A 15,860-nucleotide genomic window follows, 5' to 3' on the forward strand; every position below is an offset into this window, starting at 1 on the left:
TAATAATAGTAATATTATTTAGATTTATTTAAATAATATTTAAGTTAGGGGGGTGTTAGGGTTAGACTTAGGTTTAGGGGTTAATAACTTTATTATAGTGGCGGCGATATTGGTGGTGGCAGATTAGGGGTTAATACATTTAATAGACTATGTGGGCTATGGCGGTTTATGGGTTAATACTAGAATAGGTTAATTACGATGTGGGCTATGGTGGTTTAGGGGTTAATAATTTAGTTATTACTTGCGGTGTGGGCTATGGCAGTTTAGGGGTTAATAGACTTTATTAGTTATTGCGGTGGGGGGTTGCGGTTGACAGGTAGATAGACATTGCGCATGCGTTAGGTGTTAGTTTATTTTTGCAGGCATTTTATGGAGTTACTGTGCTCCCATACTCAGCGCAAGGCCTGCTACGACTACATTTTATGGCGAGGTGAAAATGGAGTAAGATTTCTCCATTTTCGCCACATAAGGCCTTGCGCTGGATATTGGATACCAATTTACGACGCGGTCCAATGTTAGCCTATGGGAGTAAAAATTGCGAACGACGGGTGAAATATACGGCCGTAACTTGTATCCTACGCCGTATATGTAATACCAAAATCGCGCAAAATCTGGCATTGCCGGCTTTTGCGGGCGACGCTACATATGTGATCGAGGCCTATATCTGAATTGTGAAAGAAAAACATAATTTATGCTTACCTGATAAATTCCTTTCTTCTGTAGTGTGATCAGTCCACGGGTCATCATTACTTCTGGGATATTAACTCCTCCCCAACAGGAAGTGCAAGAGGATTCACCCAGCAGAGCTGCATATAGCTCCTCCCCTCTACGTCACTCCCAGTCATTCGACCAAGGACCAACGAGAAAGGAAAAGCCAAGGGTGAAGTGGTGACTGGAGTATAAATTAAAAAATATTTACCTGCCTTAAAACAGGGCGGGCCGTGGACTGATCACACTACAGAAGAAAGGAATTTATCAGGTAAGCATAAATTATGTTTTCTTCTGTTAAGTGTGATCAGTCCACGGGTCATCATTACTTCTGGGATACCAATACCAAAGCAAAAGTACATGGATGACGGGAGGGATAGGCAGGCTCTTTATACAGAAGGAACCACTGCCTGAAGAACCTTTCTCCCAAAAATAGCCTCCGATGAAGCAAAAGTGTCAAATTTGTAAAATTTGGAAAAAGTATGAAGCGAAGACCAAGTTGCAGCCTTGCAAATCTGTTCAACAGAGGCCTCATTCTTAAAGGCCCAAGTAGAAGCCACAGCTCTAGTGGAATGAGCTGTAATCCTTTCAGGAGGCTGCTGTCCAGCAGTCTCATAAGCTAAACGAATTATGCTACGAAGCCAAAAAGAAAGAGAGGTAGCAGAAGCTTTTTGACCTCTCCTCTGCCCAGAGTAAACGACAAACAGAGAAGACGTTTGTCGAAATTCCTTAGTTGCCTGTAAGTAAAATTTTAGAGCACGGACTACATCCAGGTTGTGCAGTAGACGTTCCTTCTTCGAAGAAGGATTTGGGCATAAAGAAGGAACAACAATCTCTTGATTGATATTCCTGTTAGTAACTACCTTAGGTAAGAACCCAGGTTTAGTACGCAGAACTACCTTATCCGAATGAAAAATCAAATAAGGAGAATCACAATGTAAGGCTGATAACTCAGAGACTCTTCGAGCCGAGGAAATAGCCATTAAAAATAGAACTTTCCAAGATAACAACTTTATATCAATGGAATGAAGGGGTTCAAACGGAACGCCCTGTAAAACATTAAGAACAAGGTTTAAACTCCATGGTGGAGCAACCGTTTTAAACACAGGCTTAATCCTGGCCAAAGCCTGACAAAAAGCCTGGACGTCAGGAACTTCTGACAGACGTTTGTGTAACAGAATGGACAGAGCTGAGATCTGTCCCTTTAATGAACTAGCGGATAAACCCTTTTCTAAACCTTCTTGTAGAAAAGACAATATCCTAGGAATCCTAACCTTACTCCAAGAGTAACCTTTGGATTCACACCAATATAGGTATTTACGCCATATCTTATGGTAAATCTTTCTGGTAACAGGTTTCCTAGCCTGTATTAAGGTATCAATAACTGACTCAGAAAACCCACGTCTTGATAAAATCAAGCGTTCAATTTCCAAGCAGTCAGCTTCAGAGAAGTTAGACTTTGATGTTTGAAGGGACCCTGTATCAGAAGGTCCTGTTTCAGGGGTAGAGACCAAGGTGGACAGGATGACATGTCCACCAGATCTGCATACCAAGTCCTGCGTGGCCACGCAGGTGCTATTAGAATCACTGATGCTCTCTCTTGTTTGATTCTGGCAATCAATCGAGGAAGCATCGGGAAGGGTGGAAACACGTAAGCCATCCTGAAATCCTAAGGTGCTGTCAGGGCATCTATCAGGACTGCTTCTGGATCCCTGGATCTGGACCCATAACGAGGAAGCTTGGCGTTCTGTCGAGACGCCATGAGATCTATCTCTGGTTTGCCCCAACGTCGAAGTATTTGGGCAAAGACCTCCGGATGAGGTTCCCACTCCCCCGGATGAAAAGTCTGACGACTTAAGAAATCCGCCTCCCAGTTCTCCACTCCCGGGATGTGGATTGCTGACAGTTGGCAAGAGTGAGACTCTGCCCAGCGAATTATCTTTGATACTTCCATCATAGCTAGGGAGCTTCGTGCCCCTCCCTGATGGTTGATGTAAGCTACAGTCGTGATGTTGTCCGACTGAAACCTGATGAAACTCCGCGTTGTCAACTGGGGCCAAGCCAGGAGGGCATTGAGAACTGCTCTCAATTCCAGAATGTTTATTGGCAGGAGACTCTCCTCCTGACTCCATTGTCCCTGAGCCTTCAGAGAATTCCAGACGGCACCCCAACCTAGAAGGCTGGCGTCTGTTGTTACAATTGTCCAGTCTGGTCTGCTGAATGGCATCCCCCTGGACAGATGTGGCCGAGAAAGCCACCAAAGAAGAGAATTTCTGGTCTCTTGATCCAGATTCAGAGAAGGGGATAAGTCTGAGTAATCCCCATTCCACTGACTTAGCATGCACAGTTGCAGTGGTCTGAGGTGTAGGCGTGCAAAGGGTACTATGTCCATTGCCGCTACCATTAAGCCGATTACCTCCATGCATTGAGCCACTGACGGGTGTTGAATGGAATGAAGGGTGCGGCAAGCACTTTGAAGTCTTGTTAACCTGTCCTCTGTCAGGTAAATCTTCATTTTTACAGAATCTATAAGAGTCCCCAGGAAGGGAACTCTTGTGAGTGGAACGAGTGAACTTTTCTTTTCGTTCACCTTCCATCCATGTGACCTTAGAAATGCCAGTACTAACTCTGTATGAGACTTGGCAGTTTGAAAGCTTGAAGCTTGAATCAGAATGTCGTCTAGGTATGGAGCTACCGAGATTCTCCGCGGTCTTAGTACCGCCAGAAGAGCACCCAGAACCTTTGTGAAGATTCTTGGAGCTGTAGCCAATCCGAATGGAAGAGCTACAAACTGGTAATGCCTGTCTAGGAAGGCAAACCTTAGGTACCGGTATGTACTGACCCTCTTGGATCATAGGTAAAATTGTCCGAATAGTCTCCATCTTGAACGATGGAACTCTTAGGAACTTGTTTAGGATCTTTAAGTCCAGGATTGGTCTGAAAGTTCCCTCTTTTTTGGGAACCACAAACAGATTTGAGTAAAACCCCTGTCCCTGTTCCGATCGTGGAACTGGGTGGATTACTCCCATTAACAAGAGCTCTTGTACGCAGCGTAGAAACGCCTCTTTCTTTGTCTGGATTGTTGACAACCTTGACAGATGAAATCTCTCTCTTGGAGGAGAGTATTTGAAGTCCAGAAGGTATCCCTGAGATATTATTTCTAGCGCCCAGGGATCCTGGACATCTCTTGCCCAAGCCTGGGCGAAGAGAGAAAGCCTGCCCCCCACTAGATCCGATCCCGGATCGGGGGCCCTCAATTCATGCCGTTTTAGGGGCAGCAGTAGGTTTCCTGGTCTGCTTGCCCTTGTTCCAGGACTGGTTAGGTTTCCAGCCTTGTCTGTAGCGAGCAACAGCTCCTTCCTGTTTTGGTGCAGAGGAAGTTGATGCTGCTCCTGCTTTGAAATTACGAAAGGAACGAAAATTAGACTGTCTAGTCTTAGTTTTGGCTTTGTCCTGAGGCAGGGCATGACCTTTACCTCCTGTAATGTCAGCGATAATCTCTTTCAACCCGGGCCCGAATAAGGTCTGCCCTTTGAAAGGTATATTAAGCAATTTAGACTTAGAAGTAACATCAGCTGACCAGGATTTTAGCCACAGCGCCCTGCGTGCCTGAATGGCGAATCCTGAATTCTTCGCCGTAAGTTTAGTTAGATGTACTACGGCCTCCGAAATGAATGAATTAGCTAGTTTAAGGACTCTAAGCCTGTCCGTAATGTCGTCCAGAGTAGCTGAACTAATGTTCTCTTCCAGAGACTCAATCCAGAACGCCGCTGCAGCCGTGATCGGCGCAATGCATGCAAGGGGTTGCAATATAAAACCTTGTTGAACAAACATTTTCTTAAGGTAACCCTCTAATTTTTTATCCATTGGATCTGAAAAAGCACAGCTATCCTCCACCGGGATAGTGGTACGCTTAGCTAAAGTAGAAACTGCTCCCTCTACCTTAGGGACCGCTTGCCATAAGTCCCGTGTGGTGGCGTCTATTGGAAACATTTTTCTAAATATCGGAGGGGGTGAGAACGGCACACCGGGTCTATCCCACTCCTTAGAAACAATTTCAGTAATTCTCTTAGGTATAGGAAAAACCTCAGTACTCGTCGGTACCGCAAAATATTTATCCAACCTACACATTTTCTCTGGTATTGCAACTGTGTTACAATCATTCAGAGCCGCTAACACCTCCCCTAGTAATACACGGAGGTTTTCCAGTTTAAATTTAAAATTTGAAATATCTGAATCCAGTCTGTTTGGATCAGAACCGTCACCCACAGAATGAAGTTCTCCGTCCTCATGTTCTGCAACCTGTGACGCAGTATCTGACATGGCCCTAATATTATCAGCGCACTCTGTTCTCACCCCAGAGTGATCACGCTTACCTCTTAGTTCTGGTAATTTAGCCAAAACTTCAGTCATAACAGAAGCCATATCCTGTAATGTGATTTGTAATGGCCGGCCAGATGTACTCGGCGCTACAATATCACGCACCTCCCGAGCGGGAGATGCAGGTACTGGCACGTGAGGCGAGTTAGTCGGCATAACTCTCCCCTCGTTGTTTGGTGAAATTTGTTCAATTTGTACAGATTGACTTTTATTTAAAGTAGCATCAATACAGTTAGTACATAAATTTCTATTGGGCTCCACTTTGGCATTGCAACAAATGACACAGGTATCTTCCTCTGAATCAGACATGTTTAACACACTAGCAAATAAACTTGCAACTTAGAATACAATTCAATTAGAATAATATTAAAAATGTACTGTGCCTTTAAGAAGCACAGAAAATCTATGACAGTTGAAAATTAATAAATTGAAACAGTTATAGCCTCAATCCTTGTAAACAACACAACTTTAGCAAAGGTTTAATCCCAATAGCAAAGATAACAAATTCTGAAAGCAGGAAACAATTACAGAATAAACGTTTTTTATCACAGTCAACTATAATTCTCACAGCTCTGCTGAGAGAAATTACCTCCCTCAAAATAAGTTTGAAGACCCCTGAGTTCTGTAGAGATGAACCGGATCATGCAGGAAATACAATGAGCTGCTGACTGAAATAACTGATGCATAGAAAAGGCGCCAAAAAACGGCCCTTCCCCCTCACACACAGCAGTGAGAGAGAACAGAAACTGTCAGAAAAAGATTAAGCAACTGCCAAGTGGGAAAATGGTGCCCAAACATTTATTCACTCAGTACCTCAGCAAATGAAAATGATTTTACATTCCAGCAAAAACGTTAAACATAATTTCTAGTTATTAAACAGCTTAATGTACTTCTTACAGTGTAATTCTAGTGAAGTACCATTCCCCAGAATACTGAAGTGTAAAGTATACATACATGACATTATATCGGTATGGCAGGATTTTCTCATCAATTCCATTGTCAGAAAATAAAAGCTGCTACATACCTCTATGCAGATTCATCTGCCCGCTGTCCCCTGATCTGAAGTTTACCTCTCCTCAGATGGCCGAGAAACAGCAATATGATCTTAACTACTCCGGCTAAAATCATAGCAAAAACTCTGGTAGATTCTTCGTCAAACTCTGCCAGAGAGGTAATAACACACACCGGTGCTATTTTAAAATAACAAACTTTTGATTGAAGATATAAAACTAAGTATAATCACCATAGCCCTCTCACACCTCCTATCTAGTCGTTGGGTGCAAGAGAATGACTGGGAGTGACGTAGAGGGGAGGAGCTATATGCAGCTCTGCTGGGTGAATCCTCTTGCACTTCCTGTTGGGGAGGAGTTAATATCCCAGAAGTAATGATGACCCGTGGACTGATCACACTTAACAGAAGAAAAATTGGGTTTCATGTCCCTTTCAGTGTATTAAGCTTAAACTAAAGGACTCTTGTTTACTATATGTAAATTATTTATATAATTAGTAATTTAAATAATAAATTAACATGGCTTGAAGTCACGGTGTACATGAGGGCTGCACATACTCCATCCACCATGAAAAATAATAGGTAACGTGTGATCGCTCTAACTGTAGGCTTATTTAGTTTAGAAGAAATTTTAGATGTTTTTTTATTTCGTTGTGAATCCGGTGTGTACAGACCTTCAATTCTACCAGCCTACATGGTCACCGTATTTTTAAAGAGGCAATGAATGTGCTAAAAAAACATTTAAAAAAAAAACTGGTTTAAAATCATTGCAAAAAAAAAACTGCTCAAAAGCTTTCCTTTAACCCCTGGAAAAAAAATCCACTGGCTGGCACATTCCACCAGCCCACATTTTTTAAGGAATTTAAACACTTTGAGATTACAATACAACATTTTAAATAAAGTGTAGTAAAACACCTTTGCAATAAACTTTCATTATGTTGCACCATTTTCTGCAATTAGATTTTGAAAACAAAGTTTTTTTTCTAATTCCAAGAATTGGAAGTGAATATGCACTATCTATTACCAGTTGGCTTCAGTAAAGGTTATTCCTGGTGGGTCCTGCTGGCTTTGGCCTGCGGTGGGTCATGGTGGCTGTGGGTCCTGTGACTGTGAGCTGATTTGTTTGTGCAATGGGCCACTTGACTGGATTTGCCCCCAAGGCCTAAGGCTGCCAGCCAGTGGCGTATTTAGGTTTTGTGCTGCCCTAGGCATTTAAAATTCTGTTGCCCCCCCCAGGGTTAAGGCCCTCTTTTTAGACATACTATTTTTTGCATTCACTCTGGTCACATACATATATACACATACACAGACACACACACAAACATTTAAATATACAGTATATACAGTCATAATTATATAAATAAATATATATATTATACCAAACTAAAATTTCTGCACTTCAACATAAGCAAGCATGGGAAAGCTTGGGGTTGTACATTACCCCAGATGAAGTGTCAAAAACTTCACAGAGCTTGCAATCACTAGACAATAGATTTGAACAGTGTACAGCAATTATCTCCCATATTAAGACATGCATTTCTAGAGGAGCCAGACATCCAGCCAGTGACAGTTGTGATTAGGTTATATTTTATTTTTAACTAGTTAACGCCAAGATCACTTTCTCTTTCTAACTTTCATTATTACAGTATATACTTATAACTGCCTAATGTGAGTTGTATGACATGGATAATGGTCACTATTAACAAAATGAAACTGACTACAGAAACTGAAACAAGCCATATACCTATGTAGTCAGGACTGTCAGGGGGATTCAGCATGAAATTGTTCATTTCAGTTTGGCAAATTCTATATAGTGTTGGCTAAAACAAGATTTCAGAGATCTGAGAAAAAGTACTAAGTCTGACAATAATTATCCCTTATTATTTAAGGGGTTTACACGATCCAGAGAGAGAAAAAAAAAATTGATTTTTGCTTAAAGGGGGATTTCTGGTTTTGATTTCAGTGCAGTACTTATTTGGATAAAAAAAAGGAGTATGCACAAATTTTATACTCCTGTAGTGCATCAATCACAGTAACTTGCAGTAACCGTTAAGCAGACCAATTACTGTTTGCAACCGTTGCATCTACAGTCTTCAAGACTCAGTTCTTAATCTAATGCCGCCCTCTTCCTCTGCTATTTTATTGCCTACATGCTACACACAGTATACACACGCACCCACTGTGTGTAAGTGTAGGGAATAAAATAGCAGAGGAGGAGGGCGGCATTAGATTACACTGACAGAAAATACACTGAGTCCTCTGTCAGCGTGCAATATTTTGGCTGTGGCAGCCCTGCCCTTCCCTTCCCTACCTGAGTTAAGTGAGACTCAGCCGGGTCAGCCCCCTCCAGTCCTAAGTCCTCAGGATCACTGATCACACTCGACTCCAACTTAGTTCTAAGAGACAGGAAGGCGGGTTGGCTGGCTTGTCAAAAACGTCACGTGACATGGCAAAAAGCCGGTCATGTGACCGTCACGCTGTAATTTTTTTTTTTTTAATCCTGGGCACATATTCAGTGCAGAGAAGTGCCGCCCCCCAAAATCTGCTGCATTAGGCACCGGCCTTGTTGGCCTATGCATTAATACGCCCCTGCTGCCAGCCCTCCCCTGCCTGCTCTTTACAATGCAGATGTTAATGCGCACTTGACTATTACAGTAAAAAAGTTTTGGACTTGTAATATGAGAGCAAAAATAGAAGTGCTATTAATTACACTCAAGCGATGCTAATACACAATAGTGCAAATATTTTTGTGTTCCACTTGTAATCTAGCCCTTGATGTTTATTTAAAAGTACATTCAATATTTAATCAAACTTTCATGATTCATACAGAGCACACAATTTTAAGAGATTTTTCAATTTACTTCTATTATCAAATTTACTTTTTAATCTGTATTCTTTTTTAAAAAGCATAGCTGTCTGGTTATTGGTGGTTATGCATACATATCTCTTGTTATTGTCTCACCAAATGTGGTTCCAGTTAGTGCTTTGCTGCTCAGGTTATAGTTATTTGTAAATGCTTTAACATAGTAGCACATTTTCTTTTTGCACTTTTATATTCCTTTAAAGAGTTTATTTTACTTCTTTCAGTCTAGTAAACTAAATTGCCAATTTATAGGTACATGAAATCTAATTTGTTTTTAGATTTGCTTGTATTAGGGTACACCAGACAAGTAAGTAGTGTATTGTAGTTACAGTATCTCAAAGTCTAAATGAACAGGGATTGTAGTTGTTCTCTCCGTTTAATACAACTATCCTAATGAATTCATATGATTTGTCTTAGTCCCTCCATTGAACTGTTTACAATACTGCCTCACCTGTTCCTTGTGTTACCTCACTACTTGGCTACTATAATTATGGTAATATATTAAACAATGAACAGTTCTTTGTTCTTCCCGTTGCTTAATCATATTGTTAATATAAATTTGTATTTTGCCACACCTTAACACAAAATACATATTTCTGTATTATTGCTAAGATTATGTGTTTTTTCCCTTTTTTTTTTTTCTTTCTTCCCTTTTTTTTTCCTTCTTTTTCTTTTCTTTTCTTTTTCTCTTCTTTTTTTGGAAAGCTTTCTGTTGTATTAGCTCACCTCTGATCACACACTTATGTGCTTCCCAAACAACATGGTCCGATACCTCCCCATTTTCATTGTTTTGAAAATATTCCATCAGTTTTGTTGTGATTTGAGTTTTAATCACTTGGTTATTCAGCAAAAAGTAATCAAACCTCCAAATAAATGGTCTATCTGGTGCTGAAGGCCATTTTATTTTACAAACAACTGGGGCGTGATCGGACCAGGTCATGGGGAGTATCCGAGTGTTTATAACCCCTGCAAGAGTCGATTGGTCCGTGAAAAAGTAATTAATCCTTGAGTAAACCTCGTGTGGATGGGAGTAGAAAGTATAGTCTCGTTTGGTGGGGTATAATGTGCACCATGTGTCGTGGACCGCTAATTCCTCTAATCTGACATTACACTGTCGAAGAGTTTTGTTAGTAACTGAGGCTGTCATTTTGGAAGTATCTAAAATTGGATTAAGTGGCACATTAAAGTCCCCTCCCAGTATCAAGGCTCCTTTACAGAGCTCGAGTATTTTATTAGAGAGGAAATTCATAAATTTGTTCTGGTGTTGATTTTGAAAATAGGCGTTGACAAGGGTAACCAGTCTAATATAGAGTGTGCCTATTACTATAAGATAGCGACCTTCAGGGTCTCTTTCTATGTGAGAGAGGGAGAAAGGGGAAGAGTGTTTTATCAAAATACCTACTCCGTTTTTCTTTGAGGTCCCAGAGGCAAAAAAGGAGGTTGGAAATTTAGGGTTGAACCAGACCGGTTCCTTGCCTTTGCGGAAATGCGTCTCCTGTAAAAATATAATGTCACAGTGTGCTTGGATGCTATCCCGAATTAGGTGTGAGCGTTTTTCTGGGATAATTAGGTCCTTAGTGTTTAATGTCATGAAGGACAGAGTTTGTGTCCCATATGTAGTCATATTTGGGAGGGGTGGGGAGAGGAAAGAAAAAAAAAAGAAGAGGAGTGGGGAAAAAAGAGGAGGGATATAGAAAGCGAAGGAAGTTATAGGGTAGGGAGAGGGGAAAGTGAGTAGAGAGCAGGGTAGTTAAAGGGGAATGGGTTTTCCGGATATTTTATCCAGAGGGTGGGAAGTGATTGGGGTAGACGATAATCGGTCAGCACACCACAAACAGTGAACAGCCGAAGATCGCAGTCCAGGTGAAAAAGGTAAAAAGATAAGAAAAAGTGTGGGATCTGTATCCCTGCACCTAATGAAAGTAAAAAGAGATAAAAAGTGAAAAGAAGGAGCATATCCTGTCCAGGTTAGTAGGTCTTTAAAAGAGGCCAAGGGTGTTAGAAGGTGGAAAGGTACATTGTGAATAATTGACGTACATTGCATAACTAAAATCCCTCGTGGGGGTCTACAACCTGGGGTAAATAACAATATGTAAACATTAATAACAGTGTAACAAGTGAAACATCTAATGTAATTGCTAGTCTGTAGTACAATGCATCAATCTGGTCCAGGTATACACAACAGGGCTACCAACACCTTAACATGAGGCTATCTATGGTACAGATTTTAAGGGTTATATTAAAACATTTACCTATGAAACTCAATTGGAGTTCCCCTCAAAGTTCCACATCAATGTCAAGTAGTGCAATGTGCTATTATGGAATAGAGAAACACATTTCGTCTACTAGGGATTTTGGCCCATATAGCAGTCTGCAATTATTAATTTATAGCGCGACGTACCTTTATTGTATAGGTGTTCACGTCAGGGCTACTAAAATAGCAATAGGGGGCTAACTGTCTCATCAAATGCTAGAATACCCATGAAAACATTTCCTCGTAAAGCATAACTTATACCTAGAACTAATAACAGTGTGAGCATAACAATGATAACATTTCACATTCAACAACTTAGATAATTATTAACTAGTAGAGCAATGTACCTTTTGGTATAGGTATACACATTACTGCTACATGGGTCTCTCCGTGTGGCTATCAGCAAAGAGCTGAATTGGTAATAGTGGGCCCTAGGGGACCGCATGCAAGAGCACTTATCTGAAGCCTGAAAGGGAGTTCACTGCAGTCCATGATCTCCTGTAATTCAAGGAAGGCATTTTCTACCTATGCTGGTCCCTTAGGGAGGTTGCTTCTTCTTCCTGGGGGGGTATGTTGATATCTAGTATGTTGCAAAAATCCTTTAAGTCCGCCTGAGACCTATATATCGCCTGTTTCCCATTACGGGTAGCAATGATGCAGACCGGAAAACCCCACTTGTATTGAATTTTGTGTGATTGGAGTGCACTTGTTAAGAACCGTAGGTCTCTCCTTTTCTGTAATGTTAGCTGGCTCAGGTCAGAAAATACTTGGATAGGGATGCCGGCGTGTGTGAGATCTTTGATAGATCGGGCTTTCTGAGAAATTGCATCTTTATCCCTGTAGCTCAGGAATTTCACAATTATATCTCATGGGGGAGCTTTTGGTGATGGCTTAGGTCGAAGAGCGCGATGGGCTCTCTCTATCTGAACGTCTGGTGAGCTTGGTGTTCCCTTTATGGTCTGGAATAAGTCCTGTAAATAACCTTCTATTGCCGAATTATTGACCATCTCTGGGACTCCTCTGATCCGGAGGTTGTTTCGCCTTCCTCTGTTATCCAGGTCTTCAACCCTAGACAACAAAAATTGGATGTCCCCTTCTTGATCTAGAGCCCTTTGGGTATTGGACATTACCTGAGCTTGTATAGTTTCTTGTTTTCTCTCTAGAGTATGGACCTGCTGGCTAATTTGATGGAAGTCCTTTTTTAGGTCCCCAAATAGAGATCTCATTTCAGATAACACCATGTTGATATCAGCTTTGGTGGAATGAACACTAAGGTCCTCATCTGATGGCGGTTCTTGGAGCTGTGTGCCTGGTGTAGAGCAACTAACGGCTGCTAGAGAAGGGGCTATGCTCGGGCTTTCGCTGCATAGTGAGTCAGGTCCCGTATTAACCATTTTAAGGTAATTGGTAAGATTAGTATTTTTAGGGCCTTTCTCCCCTTTGGTGTTTTTCCTGTGGGACATGGTTAGTTAGGGGTTTATAGGGTTACCCCTTACTGGGCGAAATTTAATGTAAGAGAAGTGAAATCTCCAAAGGCAGTTACGTGAAAGGACAAATCAGATGACAGAATGTTGTCTTATGCTAGTAAGGGAACAAGTGCAGTGCGAGACCAATTCTATGAGCCGCAAATTCTTGGCCCGTAATGTTCAGAGGTGTCTGACAGTAGTGGAAGTTCACAGTCCTCGGGGTAATCCCCTTTGTACAATTATCTTCCCCTGTTAAAATATGTAAAGTGGGTCTGATAAGGTTAGGCCCCCAAGGAAAGAGCGCTATCCTCCACAGACCACCACTTAATGTGAGTCAGTTACAACTCCAGTTGCTGGGTTGTTTCTTGTTCTATTGCGTGAGATATGGTGTAGCCATTTTTTAAACCCACTTTTCAATAGCTCAGGAGCAAAAGCCCTCCGTCACCATATGTAGAATGTCCCTTAATTAACTGCTATATCTCTTTTAAGTCGCTCCCTGCCCTTATAGTGTTTAGGTACAGCTTGTGGTATTATTTTATTTTATAGCCCAGTTTAACTCACCGGCTCCGTTAATTAACACCTCTTGTGTGACTAGCGTCTTATAACTAAGGATTTTCCAGAGAGATTACACGGCTCAGATATCTTTTCGAAATTACCAGTCCTTTCATGGACAGCGTGTACAGCTCTCCCACGTGGTTAGGGTCTTTGTCTAATTTGAGCCCTCAGAGATGGCCAACATAGAAGCAGTCAAGATAGGATTGGTTTCCTCCCCAGCTCCACCTCGTATCTACAGACTTACCCCTTCACTCAAGTTCAGCTGGAAGAACGGCTTTATTTTCCTAGGGCCGTCGTCTGGTAGGGAGCGTGGCGCTGGGTAAGTTCCGTTGCGGTACTGAGCGGGTCTTAGTGTGACCTGAATTAGACCTCCCTCAGCCTTCCATCGATCAACGTGGCCTCAGTGTAGACAGGAGAATCTCCGGTAAGTGTCGTCTGCCTCCCAGTGCAATCCAGAAAAGTGCGTGACAAGCAGTGGTGGTGCCGACCGGTTCTCAAATGGCGGCAGCGCAATATAGACATTGGAAAGTCTCGTTGTCAGCCCGGTTTCATGCAGGGTGCATTTACTTAGTAGGACCCAAGGTTTAAATATATTTAGATTGCTGCCTCCTTATAAAATGAGTTTGCATTAGGTGTAGGGCATGGGAGCCAGAAATTAGTCAGCCATGTCCCTGCGTGGCCAGGCTCCGCCCCCAAGATTATGTGTTTTTAAAGGTTTATTTTAAAAATTATAATTTTAGACATTTGTTTTTCAGATTGTTATTTCTCATAAATGCAGACCTATGGCTTTTAACATGTGAATCTGCCAAATGTATTTATCTAATTAAAAGTCCCATTTATCTGAACAGAATCAATTTGCAGGTAATATTACACCTTTATGTACACCTCTATCAGAAAACCTGAGATGAGACAGGTCTATCATTATTATTATCAGTTATTTGTAGAGCATCAACAGATCCCACAGTGATATAAACCTATGTATAATATGCAAAAGGTAGCATTTATAGGAGACAAAGTGGTAGAGAGCCCTACTGTTGTAAATCAGCTCTGATGAGGGTGATCTACAAAACAGCTGGGCTCGTAGGCTTACATGCTAAGGGGGTTCAAGGGGACGACAAAAGGAGTAGAGGAACTGAGGTAAGAATAGGTTAGCATACATTGTATGCATCCCTGAACAGCAGAGTCTTTTTAAGGAGCACTTGAAACTGAAACTTGTAGCGCAAAGCAGAATTCCACAAAAAAGAGGCAATTTTGGAGAAGTCCTGTAGATGGGAACGTAAGGAGGCAACTAGAGAGGAGGAAGTTAGGAGCAGAGTGAAGAGGAAATGAGGGAGAGTATCTGGAGACATCTGATACTGAACTGTTTTTGCATAAACCTGCACATTATGCTAGGAGTATTATTAAATGCTTTGGGTGACACTAGGGTTCCGTAAAGATGATTAAGCAGATTATGAAGAAGCTAGAGGGGCCAAGGGTAGCTTCTCTGCCTCATTACTGCCCAGACTGACAAATACTCCTCAACCTACTGGCCGCCCACTAAGGAAGAGGTTTTGCCAGAAACTGTGCCAGCATGTAAAAGATGATTCTTGGCCTGGCACAGATATCCTGGTTAATGCTAGGGATGGAACCTGGGTTTTCTTGCATGGTTCTCTGGCTGTGCTGTTTGTGTGCAGCCCTGGATTCTGTCTGTACACCTGTAGGTTTAGGTGTTGTCTTTCATTAATCAGCAGACTAGACATGTTCGTTTTGTTCCGAATCAAAATTCGGACAACTTTGTAAAATTTGGAGCTTCAGATCGATTTGAATCTCCTAATTACCCTAGCAACGAAACAAAACTAATCCGAATGCATTTGTAACAAATAAATACGAATTAGTTCGGATTTATTCGTTACATTTGAATGGTCATGGACTAATCACAATTACACTAGTATTGTACAGTATATTAGGTTATATCCACCCTGCTAGCTCTGTGCAGGGCACATTATGTAGCGGGTACCTGTGAGGTTGGTACTTAGGTGGGATGTGCTGTGTATTACACTGGTATTATGTACTGTATATTAGGTTATATACCTCTGCTAGCTCTGTGCATATTGTGTAGCTGGTACCTATGAGGTTGGTACTTATGTTGATTCAGATGGGTTATACCTAATATACAGTACATAATACTAGTCTAATACACAGCACATCTATGAATCGAATCTGAACGTAATACATCCGAATGCATCTGGATTTATTTGAATCGGAATAGAATACATTCGAATGTATCTGAATTCGAAACAAACCGAAACAAATTTTTCCGCTGTGCACAAGTCTACAGCAGACTATAAATATATAAATTGTACTTGTAGTCAGCCAATCTAGAATTGAGTAATTTTGTGTTTTGCTATACTTTGATAAGTTTGGATCCTCCCTTGCTTTTCTTCTGATTTTACTGATTTGCTACCTACGATTATCTGGACTACTTCTAGTTCTAAACCTTCTTGTTGCCTTCAGCTCCTTTGTTCTTAACGTCTTGTTATATATAGGTGCTGTGTGTCTCCAGTGTCCTGCCCTTCTGCCTGGAACTGTTCTTCAGTGTCTCATGCTGCTATGTGTCTATTCTGCTTACAGCTCTTTGGTCTGGTT

Source organism: Bombina bombina, chromosome 5, assembly GCF_027579735.1.
Source record: "Bombina bombina isolate aBomBom1 chromosome 5, aBomBom1.pri, whole genome shotgun sequence".
Taxonomy (NCBI): domain Eukaryota; kingdom Metazoa; phylum Chordata; class Amphibia; order Anura; family Bombinatoridae; genus Bombina; species Bombina bombina.